The sequence below is a fragment of the Ochotona princeps genome, chromosome X (assembly GCF_030435755.1).
Source record: "Ochotona princeps isolate mOchPri1 chromosome X, mOchPri1.hap1, whole genome shotgun sequence".
NCBI classification, from domain to species: Eukaryota; Metazoa; Chordata; class Mammalia; order Lagomorpha; family Ochotonidae; genus Ochotona; species Ochotona princeps.
This window is the reverse complement of record NC_080865.1, coordinates 47199342-47215704: the sequence shown is the minus strand read 5'-3', so window position 1 is coordinate 47215704 and position 16363 is coordinate 47199342. Positions and strand designations below refer to the sequence as shown.

The 16363-nt window shown below is 37.2% G+C and overlaps 1 protein-coding gene across 3 annotated transcripts in view; it reads right to left on the bottom strand.

The window, feature by feature from the left end:
• The window catches only part of GPR174 (G protein-coupled receptor 174), a 39786-nt gene that overhangs the window by 16268 nt on the left and 7155 nt on the right, over positions 1 to 16363 (bottom strand). For 2 of the 3 annotated variants that reach the window (XM_058658352.1, XM_058658351.1), the window contains 2 exons: positions 9795 to 9887; positions 7390 to 7587 (listed from right to left, as the gene is read on the bottom strand). The gene's annotated coding sequence lies outside the window, so the exon portion shown is untranslated. The remainder of the gene's footprint in view (positions 1 to 7389; positions 7588 to 9794; positions 9888 to 16363) is intronic. The other variant, XM_058658353.1, reaches the window with a different exon arrangement.

Here is a 16363-nt window from a genome sequence, read left to right as displayed (position 1 = left end):
AAAATTATACTTCAACACAACAAATGGCTAAATACTAAAATGAAATAGACATGAGACAGCTGAATGGTACCTTATAGCCATTTTAAGGTATATAGCAGCCGGTCCTGTATATAAACTAAAATTGAAATGTCAATGAGCTAATCATAGGTTGTGGTTAGGACTTGTTTTTTTTTTTTTTTTTTTAACATACTGGTTACTCAAAACCATGTCAATTCCATAATGTTGCAAATTGCTGTTGATGTTATATTGGGACTCTTAATTGACTGGGATGATATTCTACCAGCTCTAACTTTGGACCAGAAATGGTCTCCCCAAGAAACTGTTCAACCCATCTGGACAATAAATAGCTGGACTCTATGCTTGGTATATGTTTGCAAGGAAAGAATCTTGATTGAATTTGAACTGTAATACTGCATCAAGGTGGAGGAATCCACCAGGGTGGAGGGGAGGGAGGGGTGGGGAATTTCCAGAGCCTATGAAACTGTCACATAATGCAAAATAATTAAAAAAAAAAAGCTTTGTAGAATTCAGTAGAAAAGTTATCAGGAATCTCCTTGAAGGAATATTTTTTTAAAGATTTATTCATTTTATTACAGCCAGATATACACAGAGGAGGAGAGACAGAGAGGAAGATCTTCCGCCCGATGATTCACTCCCCAAGTGAGCCACAACGGGCTGATGCGCGCCGATCCGAAGCCGGGAACCTGGAACCTCTTCCGGGTCTCCCACGCGGGTGCAGGGTCCCAATGCATTGGGCCATCCTCAACTGCTTTCCCAGGCCACAAGCAGGGAGCTGGATGGAAAGTGGAGCTGCCGGGATTAGAACCGGCGCCCATATGGGATCCCGGGGCTTTCAAGGCGAGGACCTTAGTTGCTAGGCCACGCCACCGGGCCCTCATTTTCTTATTTTTTAATACACTCTCAATCTAGTTGCTTCCTATGGAGCTGTTGGGATTGTCTGCCATGTTGACACAGTAGGTTTATATGTTTCCAGGGATTCATCCACTTCTTCAGTTTTTCCAGTTTATTAGTGTATAGTTTGTCATAATCATTTCTTATGATTGTATTTAAGTATTATTGGTTGCAATGTCTCCTTTTTAACCTCTATTTTTAATTTATTTTAGTTTTTTCCTCTTTTTTATTAGTCTGGCTGACAGTTTTAATCAATTTTATTCATCTTTAAAAAAACACACATTTTCTATTGGCTGATAATTTGTGCTTTTTAAAGTTTCACTTTCATTTATTTCTGCTTTGTTCCTTATTATTTCTCACCTTCTGCTTTGAGTTTTTTTTTCTTGTTTTTCTGTCTTTGAGGTTCATTATTCAATCTTTGATATATTTCTGTTCCATAAATGCAAGTACTTAAGGCTATAAAATTCCCTCTCAATATTGCTTTTGATGTATCCCACAGGTTTTTGATATGTTATATTGAATTTGTTTACTTTTCTTATAATTTTTTTCTGAAGAAGCGTGTTTCAAAGTTTTGTAAGTATTGGCTCTTTCTCACTTATCATTCATTTTTAAACAGGCTCCCAAGGAAGATGTAGTATACCATTGGAGTATACTATATTAGTATACTAATGTGTGGCTAAGAATCAAAAAGACCCAATTATTGCTCCTTCAATTAATAGTAATATGAGCCTGTGCATACCACAAAACCCCTGTTTCTTTGTTTTGTTATTGGTAAAGTGAGAATTGTCTTGATACACAAGCTACATTATCAATGTGAATTAACTGGATTAATGTGTCTTACTGTGGTTACTTTCTAGTACACAGTAATGAATCAGTAAATATTAGCTATTATGACATATTATTGTCTATAACTTCATGATTTTAACTATTTTGCTTATTTGCCTTGTACTCTAAGTGAAGCCCTTATTATTCATCACTTCATTGGTTACTTGCACACTCTCTTCCACACAATATTGTCATGCTTTTTCTTAAGATGAGTTCTTAGGGGCCCAGCCTGATAGCGTAGCAGTTAAAGTCCTCACCTTGAACTCACTGGGATCCCAAATGGGCACCACTTATAATCACTGTGGCCCCACTTCCCATCCAGCTCCGTACTTGTGGGCTGGGAAAGCAGTCGAGGACGGCCCAAAGCTTTGGGACCCTGCACCCGCGTGGGAGACCAGGAGGAGGTTCCTGGCTCTTGGCTTTGGATTAGCGCAGCTCCGGCCGTTGCAGTCACTTGGGGAGTGACCCAGCAGAGGATGGAAGATCTTCCTCTTTATCTTTTCTCCTCTCTGTATGTCTGCATTTCCAATAAAAATAAATAAATCTTAGAAAAAAAGAAGAGTTCTTTAAAAAAAAAAAAGAATTGTTCACGACTTCTCACAAATCATAAGGTAGATAGTCAGTCACTGAGTTGCTTAATAAGAAAGCTCCTCACCACTATAAACTGCTAAATACTAAAATAAAAATAGACACGAGACAGCTGAATAGTACCCTATAGACATTTTAAGGTGGATAGAAGCCGGTTGTATATAAACTAAAATTGAAATGTCAATGAAGTAGTCACAGGATGTGGTTAAGAACTTGCATTTTCTAACCTATTGGTCACTCAATACTGTGCCAATTAACTCCATAATGTTGTAAATTGTTGTTGATGTTATGTTGTGGCTTTTAATTGGACAGGATGATATTCTGCCAGCTCTGCTTTCAGACCAGAGATGGTCTTCCCAAGAAACTGTAGAATTTATCCGGACAATAAGATGCTGGACTCTATGCATGGTACGTGCTTGCAATGAAAGAAACATGACTGGATTTGAACTGTACTACTGCAACAATACGGAGGAATTCAATATGGGGGGAAGGTTTGAGGAAGGTTTTGGGGAATCACAGAGCCTATGAAACTGTCATAAAATGAAACATAATAATAAAAAAAAGAATGCAAATAATGAAATAAAAAAAAAAGCTCCTCTTTAGAGCTTTCTTCCCACTATTGCACCAGCGTGCCCAGCACTACAATCAACATGAATTCCCACTACTCAAACACTCATTTTTTTTTTTTTACATTACAAACAATATTTGTTTATATTGCTATTTCTACCCCTGGAATATCTTCTTTGCTGCTTTTCAAACCTATCAATTTCCTTAATAGTTGTGTCAGTTCAAATTTCCTGTTCTTCATGAAACGTTTTGTAGCTAACATTCTTACGCTTAACCCCTTTTCATGAACCCCATTTATACCTCTGTAAAAGAACCTAACATTCTCTGCTTTGTGGCATAATAATTTGTGTCTGTCTTCTTTACACCATTGTGCTGTGACAGCTTCACCCTAACTCTGTTAGAACCTCCTGGAAATTACGGCCGAGGCATATTCCTCTGTATCCACTGGAGCATCTACAGCCTTGTCTGTGGTTCATTAAGTATTTATTCATCACTTATTTGCTCAGCATCTGCAATTTTCTAATCATCATTTCAGAATATAGACAGCAGAAAAGGGCACATGATTTTTGTGTTCTTGAATCTTACAATCTAAAGCAAAGAAAAAAAAAAAACATGTAGTGTAAAATGTGTAATCCCAGGTAATGTGCAATGTCCTTAACAAGCACACAAAAGGAAGTCACCAAAACTGTGAAAACATAACGCCCTAAAGTGAAGTGAACTTTATACCAAGACTCGCCTCCTGAAGTATGTATTTTTCTGGTGGCCATTCCCTCTAGAGCACATCTTCATGCTTTCTCATCTCTAATATGGCAGCTGGTAACCATTTAGGAGCATTTCCCCTAACATTTTTCTGTCTATTGTTTCTCAGCCTTTTGGCTAAGATCAAGTGTAAGATTTTTCTGGCTTCCTCCTGGGAAAGTTGATGTCGCTTGCCTTCGTTTAGATAACATTATTTTCTCTGAGGATAAGTTACTTGGGATGAATGACGGTGTTGTCCAGCATGGGAAATCCTTAATCTACTGTGTTTAAATAACCATAAATATTCCCTTATGTAACAGTTAGAGGAGCAAAAGATCAAGAATACATGTTTTTACAGCATATATATAACTGTTCTTTGAAACTGTTCTTTCCCAAAAAGTAAACCATATTATAGAAAGCAGTGAAATACACTTTGATTTTAAATGAGACATTCCTTTGGGGGAACATGCTATAATCCTTGAACAATTTGTTTCCTTACTACAGGAGTCAGTTTCTCTTCAAAAGCACTAACATCTATGGGAAAAGGAAAAAAAAGAGAGAAATAAAAGAAGAGAATGATGGCATGAATTTAGCATGCTAAATTTTCAGAGCTCTACAAAACTGTTTCATATGGAAATTTGGTGGAATTTGTTACATCTATTTAGTAATATGTCTGTTCAACCAAACCTGAAGTTAAATGAGTTTTACTTGTCTTAAACTTATTTTACAGTGACATTGGGATTTTTTGTTATTACTCAGGTGAAGTTAAGTTCAAATGAATGTCACAGACAGCGTTATGTATCATTTTGAGATTTTCTCTGTGCAAATTGTTACTATGAATGAAGATGTTAACTGATTAACACTTTAAGACCTCTCCCACAAAGGTGATTATCTGTGCTTAATAAAATAAAAAATTGAAATATTTGATTATTACATTACTTAATTGCTCATTGTGGTTTTTAAAATACTTGTGGCAAGTTGAGACACTATTGTAAGGAATGGAGCCCTTCAAATAGAAACCCCTCATAATCACCAGTCATAGAAAAAAATTCTCAAAAACTAACTTTATTCTAAGTTCTGGTTAGGTGCACATTATAGTCAGTTAAGAAAAAGAAGACTGAGGGTCTGGTGCTGTAGCCTAGCAGCTAAAGTCTTCACCTTGCACGCGCAGTGATTTCATATGGATGCTGGTTCTAATCCTGGCAACCCTCCTTCCCATCCAGTTCCCACCTGGTGGCCTAGGAAAGCAGTCAAAGATGGCCCAAAGCCTTGGGACCCTGAACCCACGTGGGAGACCAGGACGAGGTTCCTGGCTTTGGATTAGCGCAGCTCTGGCCATTGCAACCACTTGGGGAGTGACCCAGCAGAGGATGGAAGATCTTCCTCTCTGTCTCTCCTCCTCTCTGTATATCTGACTTTCCAATAAAAATAAATAAATCTTAAAAAAAATAAAAAGAAGACTGAGTGCTTGTATTTTTTTTAACATATTGGTTACCCAATACTCTGTCCACTAATTCCATAACATTATAAATTGTTGCTGATGTTATGTTGGGGCTTTTAATTGATCGGGATTTTACTCTGCTGGCTCTACCTTCAGACCAGAGATGGTCTCCCCAAGAAGCCATTGAACTTATCTGGACAATAAGATGCTGGACTCTATGTTTGGTATATGGTTGTGATGAAAGAATCTAAACTGAACTTGAACTGTGGCAATGCAGCAAGGTGGAGGAATCCACCATGGGGGGAGGGTTTGGGGAGGGGTGGGGGGAATCCCAGTACCTATAAAACTGTGTCACATAATGCAATGTAATAAAAAAAAAATACTGAGTGCTACAAGTGATAGCAAATGATGTGGGACTCAATAGGTATATGAGTGTATATGGGAAGCAAATGTATTATTATGAAACAAAAGTAATCAGTACTGCTGGATAGAAGATAGTGGAATGATTTCTTCTTTATTCTTACCAGCACACATGGAAAACTGTAGGAATATTTTTTATAATTTTTGAAAATCTCCAAAAGCAATAGCTCAAAATATTTATGGGAAACCTGTTCAGGAAGTGCATTTGGAATAAGGACAGACAGCAAATACTTTGGAAAGTTAATGCCTGGTCAATTGTCCTGGGAAATTTACTAGTTCTTCCCTACTGGATGCTCCATAATATTAAAAAACAAAATAACAACATGAGAGGTGCTGTGTCTGAGTGTCACATCCACTCAGGCTCTCCACTTAACTTTGACATCATCTACAAATCCCCTGTAGGTCAACTTCAGGAAAGGAGAAAACATGTATGTGAGGACAATGTAGTTATTGTAAGCATTGCCATTTTGCCAGGAAGTTCTTTCATTTAGCTAAGTCTAAATGTCTCTGCTGAGATCTAAAATCTATTTCCTCTTCTGCAGACAGTGCACATTTGTCCTCTACTCTGACAGTACTCTTTTAATTACATGGAGACAGCAAGATTTTCACTCAGCCTCAAAACATAAGTGAATATTAACCAACCGGCTAGTCTTTACAAAGACCTTTCTTTACCAAAGATTACTTCAAAAAGTTCATGGAAAGTTGAATTCAGTTTTTACTCTAAGGGAAAAGAATTTTGAGATTTGTGTATTTTTATAATGTGCGGTTTCTGCAGTACTATTGTATATTCTCATTTGGAATTATTTCACACTCTGAAACACAACACACCAGAGTTGATACTGGATATGGGTGCCACCAGAGGCTACTCAAATCTGTACTGAAATTAATGGGTACTTTAGCTGGTATGCACTTTCTTGCCTTTTTCACCCATTAAAAAAACCTAGGTAATTTTCACATAGCTTTCACTCCCTATGGTCTTACACTTAGGCACTTAATTTACAGATGTCTATTTTTATTCTTTGCCTTTTTTCTTAGATTCTTAACATATGGTCCTTGGGCTCAATGCTTATTCTCAGATGGACTAAACTGTAATTATTCCAAGGATGTAGTCAAGGGATTTACATTTTAACAAGTTTCACATAAGACCCAATCTGAGAGCCTTCAAATCTAATATTCCTTGAGTTATTAGGACTACGCCATAAATTCCATGCATGGCCAAACTAGAATTCTGGCAGTCATTGACTGTGCTTTCTTATCGCCACTGCCTGTGTTCTTGATCTCTGCACACCTTAAAAGATTTTATTCCATCTTTTCCGGTTGAAAGCTTGTCTACCTCCCCACCCCAACCTACCTCATACCCCACCTCAGCCACTATCAAAAGAAAATTCTACCTCCTTCATAAAGGTTTTCATATCCCTCGCTTTTCTGTGATCATAACAGTGAACTCTCATAGGACTTTGTATTAGAAATATGCTTTATTTCTTATCCATCCCACTAAATCATGAAGCTTCTTAGCAGCAGACGGTACTTTAGTCACTGTTATAATTCTCTACCTCCAAATTGCTCAGGAATGCAGTAAGATGTAACTAAGCTTATTGAGAACAACAATCAGAGTTGCAATATAATGTGAAGTGCTTTTATATCTCCTATATAGAAGTTTGTGAACAATTAGAATAAAAAAGCTCTATTTTATTGAGAATTGTTTAACTTGTAATTCATACCGACTCTCAGAACCTTACGTATTTATACCTGGTTAAATACTAGTGCAAGTATCACTTTTGATAAGTACTAGCAGACAGTTTAGAATTACATGTAGTCAAACATCTTAGGCATCACCATATGCTGTTTTATCACTCTTCATGTATTTAGCCAAACCCTTATGTTAGAAGACAACATACCGTTTGAGAGTGCTCCATTTTTATACATTAAAGTTCAAATATTTTCACTTTGTAGAAATGATGAGAAGATCACAGGTTATGTTACAGTGGTAAAACTGTATGAATTTCCTATTCTCAGCGCTGACACGGCTCTGGGGATTTTCCTCAGCTTTGCTGAATCTTCCCCTTGTCTTTTAGACCAGACATGAGCATTTGGACCTGAAGAGAGATTTTTTTTTTTTAAAGGAAAGTTATGCGCTTCCAAGCTTACATAAAATAAATTAAGGTCCAAGATAATCAAATCCTTCTGGCCTTTTTCACTTTTTCCTGTCCTTCTCTTATAAATTTCATTTTGAAAGTGGGCCCTATCCATTGCTCTACAGGATTAATAGGCTGTGAAAGTGGAGGAGTAAACTTGTCTTACATTGTCTGGTAAAAAGGAAAAGGGTAGAGTGGAAAATGTAAATCAGTCCGCAGGGCCTTACCCCAGGGCGAGCTATGATTTGGGGTGTATGCAGCTACTTAATGTGGTGTGATTTTTAGAAACTAAAAGGCCTTCCTTTAAGAAAAAAAAAATCAGAAAAAAATATTTTTTGACTTGTTGGGTGGGACCAATTTTGTTTTTTAAGAAGCATTACCCTTTTGCCGTATGTAGCAACATTAGGGTAGGAATCTTATACACATGCTTGTAAAGATGTGGACCAGAAACTTTCCCTGGGAATGTCCAAATCCCACGCAAACTTGGAATTTCTCAAGCCTGTGTAACCAGACCCATTCTTTTTTCATTCTTTGCCTTTCAGCTCAGTTACATATCACTTCTGGTTTTTGTGTTTAGCAGTCTTGTTTTCCTATACAGTTAACAGCTTTTTATTTACACTTTAGGATCATTTTCTCCACACCACATTATTCAAAACCTATAGAACATTGTTTTAAAGAGCAAAAACATTGTATAGAAATTCCTAAGAAGCAATGAAAATCTTCAAAAACTTCAGAAAGTCTCCTTGTGGAAAATAGTTTCAAATGTGAAATGTTAAATATTGAATACAAAAGACAAAAAATGAATCATGCACATTTCAGTAATTAAAAAGGATCCGTGGTATGGTTAACATTGCAAGCGCTAGGGAATTTATTTCAAATATTCATATTTCACCCTTATAATTTACATGACAGTTAATATATCCCATCCCTTGATTAGGGTTTGAGTTAGTAGTACTGGTTTGAGTATTGCTCTTTTTCTGTCTCTCAAGATTATACTTTGATTAGTCCTTGTCATGAATATGAATAAATATAATTTTATTCAAGTTCCCCCAGGTTAGTTTTAACCAGCACCTTCATCTGTTAATACCTCCATCAGAAATACATTACTATATCTGTGCCAATCAATGATTATTTTTGACAATGATTGTACTTGCCACTGCCTGTGAAGGCTCCTCTTTTTATTTCGATCTCTTCTTGTATGTCTGGATTCCAAAATTTTTTTACAGTAAAACTAACATTTTAAAATTCTGCTTGTCATAATTTTCCCTTGTTTTTGTGATCCATGATAGAGTAGCTTTATACAAGAAAATGTGAAAATGGAATTGAATAATATGGTAGCTCTTGTACAAATTTTTGAAATTCAGGCATATAACAAATTGTCCTCAAGTTCACGGAAAATGCATGTTCTTAAAAGTTATGAGTGAGCTTAAAATTTCTTTCATAGCAAAACAAAATTGTCTCAGTTCTATTTTTCCTGAACTTTTAGAAAGCACTCACATATATGTGTATTATACTGATACAATTTAAACAGGTGCCTGGCCTTGTTGTTTTTTTTTTTTCTCACTTCCATCAAGCTTTTAACTCTAATTCTGTTTCTAATTCTGATTATAATTCTAATTTAACTTTAATTCTAATTATATCAGCAGAAGCCTATGTGGTTTTTTGACACAGTATCAGTTTTATATATATAAGTCTATATATTACATTCACATCTACAGCATATGTTTTACTGGACTTGAGTTAGCAGCACCCTGACTTCTTGGTTAAGGGTACAACTTAGAGATACAGTGTTTATCTCCAGTGTAAGTTTTGTGCAGTCATTTTGCTCATGATTCTTAAAAGTGGTGTTGAGAATCAAAACAATCTCTTTGCAATAATTGCATATCTAGGCTGTTACTTGGATATACAAAGAAACCAAAAATTATACATGTCTTAGAAATTCATATCGCCCAACTAGATACCTGAGATTGACCAGTCAAGACCAAGTATATACTTACCTGACAATTACCATGATTCACCTAGAGCAATAACAATTTTTTTGCTTCTTTGTCATCCACAGTAGATGAGTAGGTGACTTTCTTAGTATCTGTCCAATGCCCACGGGATGCAAGAAAAATGTTTTAGGAATCATGCCAAAAAATAAGTCAAGACCGTATCTGAGTGCTTACCGTTCTCTCCAGTAGTGGTTGAACTCCTTATTCAAAACAGTGGAGTCTCCTGAGGAAGCAGTAAGAAATCTGGATGGACAACTTTATTCATACCTGAAAGAATATAGAAAACCAATGATCAAATGCAATATCATGAAAATTGTCACAGACAGCTGGCAAATTCTAGCAGGTAGATACTGAGACACCAGAGGTTAATTACTGTTGAAGAAGAATATGGGGAGGGTACACCTAGCTGATGGTGACAGTAAAGTCAAATCAGTGGAAATTGCTTCACTATCTGACATTTTTGATTCAATAATCTTTAGGCAGGGCGAGACAATGTAGGAATATCAGTAGCAGTGTTCACAAGCTACTCCCTGGTCACAAGCAGATCTTAATTCTGATGAACTGTCCCAAAAAAATCCCACAGTATCTAGTCAATCTCACAACATAGCTGAAGGGTCAAAGCTGTCTTTACTCACTCAGTGATCTTTTCTAGGGAGTTTTCGTGATGACAACAGCTTGTTTCAGTAATTAGTGAGTACATGTGAAGCAAGACCCAGGGGGCCATCAGCACAAGTGGTGCTAGGAGGCAGATTAATTTCTACACAAAACTGTCTTGCACATACCTTTGCTATGATTATGATAACTTCCTATGTGTGGTGCTTTAGGGACACCAAATGTGCACCCCACCTCTTTGGTCTTCTCAACAAGCTTTTCCTCAGGCTTACCAAATTGCCTGAAATGTCCCATACAGATTCAGTTTTTTAAGAAACTGGATTTCCAGCAACTTCTTAATAAAGTGAAAATACTACAAGAGGGGGTTACACATAAATCCATTAACTATAGTGACTCTATCACATGGGCTCCGTTTAAGTTAACGGAATTGGAGTAGGACAAACATGTGGCACAGCAATTAAGTCACTACTTGAGACACTTGCATTCCCTTTGCAAGTGCCTGATTCAAGTCCACATGACCCTGATTGTGATCCACCTTCCCACACATCCTGATAGAAAGACTTAATCATATGAGTCCCTGTCACCTACATGGGGGACCCAGACAAAAATCACAGATCTGAGAAGCACAGATGGAGTTTGAAGCTCCTGACTTTGGCTTGCCCCAACCAAGGCTATTAAGCCATTTAGTGGATATACTGGTAGATGGAAAACTCTCCTGTCTCCTTTTCAAAGAAACAAAAATAAGTAAGTATAAGTTTAATAAATAAAGTACAAGCAATGAAATAAAAAGAGATACCAAGATACATTTTTTTTTTCTGGTAGAAAGAGGAGAAGTAAAGTAACAAAGAGGGCAGCTTTAGGTTGGGTATAGAATACGGTTACCTGATTACTTCCAGATTGCTGCCTAAGTGCTGACAAAGGATGCTACAAAGGGAAGCAAAGGACAGAAAAGATTAGAGTGAAGGCAGCTAAACCCCTACACAAATTTAATTCAAGTTCATCCCTTTAGCAAGATGTTTCTCATATAGACTTCTTCTACTGAAAAAGTTTATAACAGACCTTTAAAGATATTTGTATTAAAAGAAACTAGCAAAGTGAGAAAGATAATAAGATCATGAGTAACTAAAAATCATTTCCAGAGTCTAAATTAATATATAGCTTAAGTTCAAATGCCAGCTCCAGTTGCAGATCTTGAACTAGTTGATTCTATTTGATTTTCCCTTTATCTTCCTCTCCACTCCTCCTCCCCTCCCTCTTGCTTGCATCCTTTATAAAATGAATAAAATAAATAACAACTACTCTAGCAGTTGACCAGTGGTACAGTAGATTAAGCTGCTGCCTGCAATACCAGCAACCTATATGGATACTGGTTGGAGCTCTAGATGTTTTACTTTGAATCTAGCTAGCTACTAATGTGTCTGGGAAACAACAAAACATAGCCCAAGTGCTTGGAACCCTGCAGCCCACCTGGCAGACTTGGATGGATTTCCAAGTCTCTATATTTGGCTTGCTCTACCCAGGTCATTGTAGCCATTTTGAAAATGAACAATTGGATACATCTTTCTCTGTATCTCTGTCTCTGTCCTCTTTCTCCGTTTAGTAACTCTGCTTTTAAAATAAATGAATAAATGGCTTAATAATAGCAATATCTTCTCCTAGAGTATGTTGTTAGGATTATGCAAAATATCTCAAGTAAATTCCAATGAGACAGGGCTTGCCCCCCTAAAAAATAACTAACTTATTGGGCCCGGCGGTGTGGCCTAGTGGCTAAAGTCCTCACCTTGAAAGCCCCGGGATCCCATATGGGCACTGGTTCTAATCCCGGCAGCTCCACTTCCCATCTAGCTCCCTGCTTGTGGCCTGGGAAAGCAGTTGAGGACGGCCCAATGCTTTGGGACCCTGCACCCGTGTGGGAGACCTGGAAGAGGTTCCTGGTTCCTGGCTTCGGATCGGCACAGCACAGGCCGTTGCGGCTCACTTGGGGAGTGAAACATCGGATGGAAGATCTTCCTCTCTGTCTCTCCTCCTCTCTCTGTATATCTGACTTTGCAATAAAAATAAATAAATATTTTAAAAAAATAACTAACTTATTTTCTTCATCTTTTCCCTATCATTAACAAGCATGGTGATAGACACAGACGATTCTTCAATACATTCTTTCAGATGAACTGAGGAAGAAAATTATGCTAAAAGGTTTCTGTGAAAAAAATCATTTGTCTTTGTAAGAGGGTAACAAAATAAGGGTACTATCTGAGTAGATGATGAGTACCTGAATGGTTTTCCCAGAGCCCCAGAATGCAAGTCATTTTTCTATGTAGGTTACAAAAGAAAACCCAGATAGAACCCTACAAGCTGGAAAAGTTATAAACCAGGGTGATAGTTTGTTGTGTATGGAAGTGGAATCATAACTGTCAAGTACCACCTGAGTGAGGGAGAAATGTGAGGGCATGCAAGTAACAGTCCACAGTGATGCAGTTCAGTGACTGAGAAGGGCCACAGACTCGTCATAAATACCTCCACAAATCTAGCCAGGAAGAAGCAGAGTGTAGTAAAAGAGTGAATATATTAAAGCACTTTTAAATTTTTTATCATTTTTTATTGTATTTCTTGAATAGAAGTTGGGCCAGATGTTACCAGATATTAGCCCAGTGATGTTGAGGTTGTAATTTCTCCAATTTTTTTTTTTTTAACAAAATCCTTATCACAAAACTGTTGTTTTACTTGCTAACTCCTTAAACTAGACCAAAGAAGACAGAGTATCAGGAAATTAACAGTAGTCAGAAATACAGGACTCCTTGTGTCTGCTCTTGGTCTTATCACTACTTAAGGGTGTAACCCGATGAACGTTCCTTCCACCTCTGAGCCTCAGTTTTTCATTTCCTCATTCTGTAGACTAGATTACTCCTAAGGTTACCTTGAGTTATTTTTTTTAAAGATTTATTTATTTTTATTACAAAGTCAGATATACAGAAAGGAGGAGAGAAAGAGAGGAAGATCTTCCGTCCGGTGATTCACTACCCAAGTGAGCGCAACGGCCGGTACTGTGCCAATCCCAAGTTGGGAGCCAGGAACCTCCTCCAGGTCTCCCACGCGGGTGCAGGGTCCCAAAGCTTTGGGCAGTCCTCAACTGTTTTCCCAGGCCACAAGCAGGGAGCTAGATGGGAAGCGCAGCTGCCGGGACTAGAACCGGTGCCCATATGGGATCCTGGTGCGTTCAAGGCGAGTACTTTAGCCATTAGGCCACACCGCTGGGCTCTGTTAGCTTGAGTTATGACAATAGGGCTCTGTTAGCTTGAGTTATGACAATCAGCCTCATGGAAAGTTTTATTCAACACACAGACCTAATTCTTGACAAAAATTGAAAAATACATAGAGAAATTCTTTGTAATATTTTGTCACTCCACACTTGAGAAAAAATCCTCATACTACAACTTAGCTATGTTGACTCTATGTACAACCCAAGACTCATGGTCTTAAGTTGTTTTCCTAGTTGCCACAGACTTGTTCCTGTTGTTGCCTGCTCCCCCTTAGGTGTAGTCTCCCTGTTTGAAAAGTGGATTAAACTAACTTGCTAATGGCACAAAATTGGAAAAGAGTATCCAGGACCTTCAAAGGAGGTAGGCAAACATTTTCCCAAGCTGACTTCCTCAAGTCAGTCATGGCAATCATTGCAGATCCAAGCCAAAAGGCACACAATACCACAGAGGGAAAATGGCAGACATGTTACAGACAGCTCCAAATCCTCCTTACATGTTACACTAGAGCCTTTTAGGCAGCATCCAACAAGTTTGTCAGCACATATGTAGTGAACATCTGGACAGCATGGTGTTTTCATTGATAAGCATAATGTTGACAAGGATAACTATTCAGTGCATCTTATAACATGCTTTATCTGCTAGAAGAAACGATAAAGCATTTTTAAATAAAGACTAAATTTCATTAATATTTATTATGTATTTATTAACCTGTCATTGATTTGTATTTGCTCCTTCATTGATACAATATAACTGAGACCCAGAGAAAGCAAGGGATGCATTCAGAGTTACACAAAAAGTTGATGACAGAAGCAGAGCTAGAATCAACATTTGGTCTGAAAACCTTGTGTTCCTTTGCACATATCACTCATTTTCCAAACTGCATTCCCCTCAAGTATATGTGAATGCTTCTCTTTATCTTACATACATGAATTACTTGATATGGATTTTATATTTTAAGTGTTGTCAGCTTTCTAAATCAGAAACCAGTGCACAAATCACCAGAAGAAAGTCACTCTACTTTCCGCACTGGCATGGAAACTCATTTCTTACTATTTGCAGAATAAACTACCACCTAGTCCTTTTATCACACATTCTCTCCCTGATTCTACTTCCCTGTATAGAGGTATGCACTCAGTGTCTATAATGAATTTATCCATTTCCAGTGGCATCTAATGCTGGAAGGAATAAAGCAACTGAAGTGGGAAAAAAGTTTTACTTTCCCTCTCTATTCTTGTCAGGATATTCGGTTAAATTATTAAGGTGGTACACACAAATGAAGTGCTGAACAATACCTTGTGTCAAATCAAGTCATCATTTTAGATTCCATAATATATAAAAGAAAAGAAACATGATTCCCACTTTTCAGAACTTATAGACTGTCAGCACTGTCAAAATAGAAAAAAAAAAAAGAAAAACAAGAGTTGTATTAAATTGTTAAATTGAGTAGGTCAAATGCCAGGTAATATGGAAAGTTGTCATACATATAGGGCACAAACTTATAACAGCGGTTGGGTTATTTCATATGGCATTTCAAAATGTAATGATTTCACTAATTCACAAAACTCATACTTCTCTTTATTTATTCAGCTGCAAACCTTTCACGCTATTCCTCATAAAAATTTCAAGCTGCGAGATTGACAAAGGATAATGCTGCCATGTACTGAAAGAAATCTGTCAGGTGAAACACAGTCACAACTCAGCTTTTGCAATATGGCTTCAGCGTGATAGCATATAATGTTTGCAAGCTGTACATAGAGTTCAGATGAAAAAAGATACAACGAATATGTCCAGGGTCACATGATAATCCATATGTTTTACAGAAAAGTGCCTTTAATCACATTTTTCTTACAGATAAAAAAATGGAAAAAAATGACAAATCTTACTGTCTTCTGCGGGTCTTTGTCTCTAGTCAACCTCGAAGAACCATGACCTGAAGCTCAGTTTTGTCCTGAAAGCATGGTTTAGAACAGGGCTCAGATATGGAATTCCCAAGACTCTTTTCCTCTTGTATAAGAATCATAACCATGTGGGACTGAGGCAGTAGAGAGAAGGAAAATATAGTAAGGAAAAAATATGGTCAGGAGATAGAGTGATCTAACACCTTGTTTTTATCTTATGTTTTAATTTTTTATTGTTACTGTTTGCCATGATACAGTTTTGTAGGCATAGAGATTCCCCCTTTTGCTCCTCTCTCTGCCTCCCTGTTCACTCTCCCCTTCCACCCCCCAAGTTATTAAAGTAGTGTAATCCTTTACTGACAGTTAGAAGTTTAACATTCTTTTATTTAACTGCATCATAGCATTGTAGGTATAGACAAAGACAAAAAATCTAGTATACTACTGTCAAGGTATGTTTAACTGTTACACTGGGAATCCTTTTATTTGGGAGTAGAGCTGCATACTGTAACATATCCCCACTTCCTGGTATGCTACTGTCATTATACAGTTCATCTATGAGAACATATGTATATACCTGTTCACCTATATATCTGTTTTTATACCTTGCATGAAGGTTGCCTTATATCAGAGATAACATATTGGTCCTTTTGGGACTGGCTCATTTCAAAGCACAATATTCTCCAGTTGTGTTCTAAAGCTGATTAGATAGAATGTTTATCAAACTAAATCACCAAACAAAACAATATTAGTTAGATTCTAGTTAATGCTGTCTTTAGTATAGCTGTAGACTGTACTGTGAACCTTATACTTGCATGCTGTTGCTCCAATTCTTAAGGAAAGATCTTACTTTTAAATATAAAAAAAATAGTTCTAACCATGTTCTAATGATTGACACATAATTTTGCTTTTGGGGTCAATGATTACATGCTATTCTCTCCAATTCTAATATCCTGTAACCAACATAAACTGCAGTAAG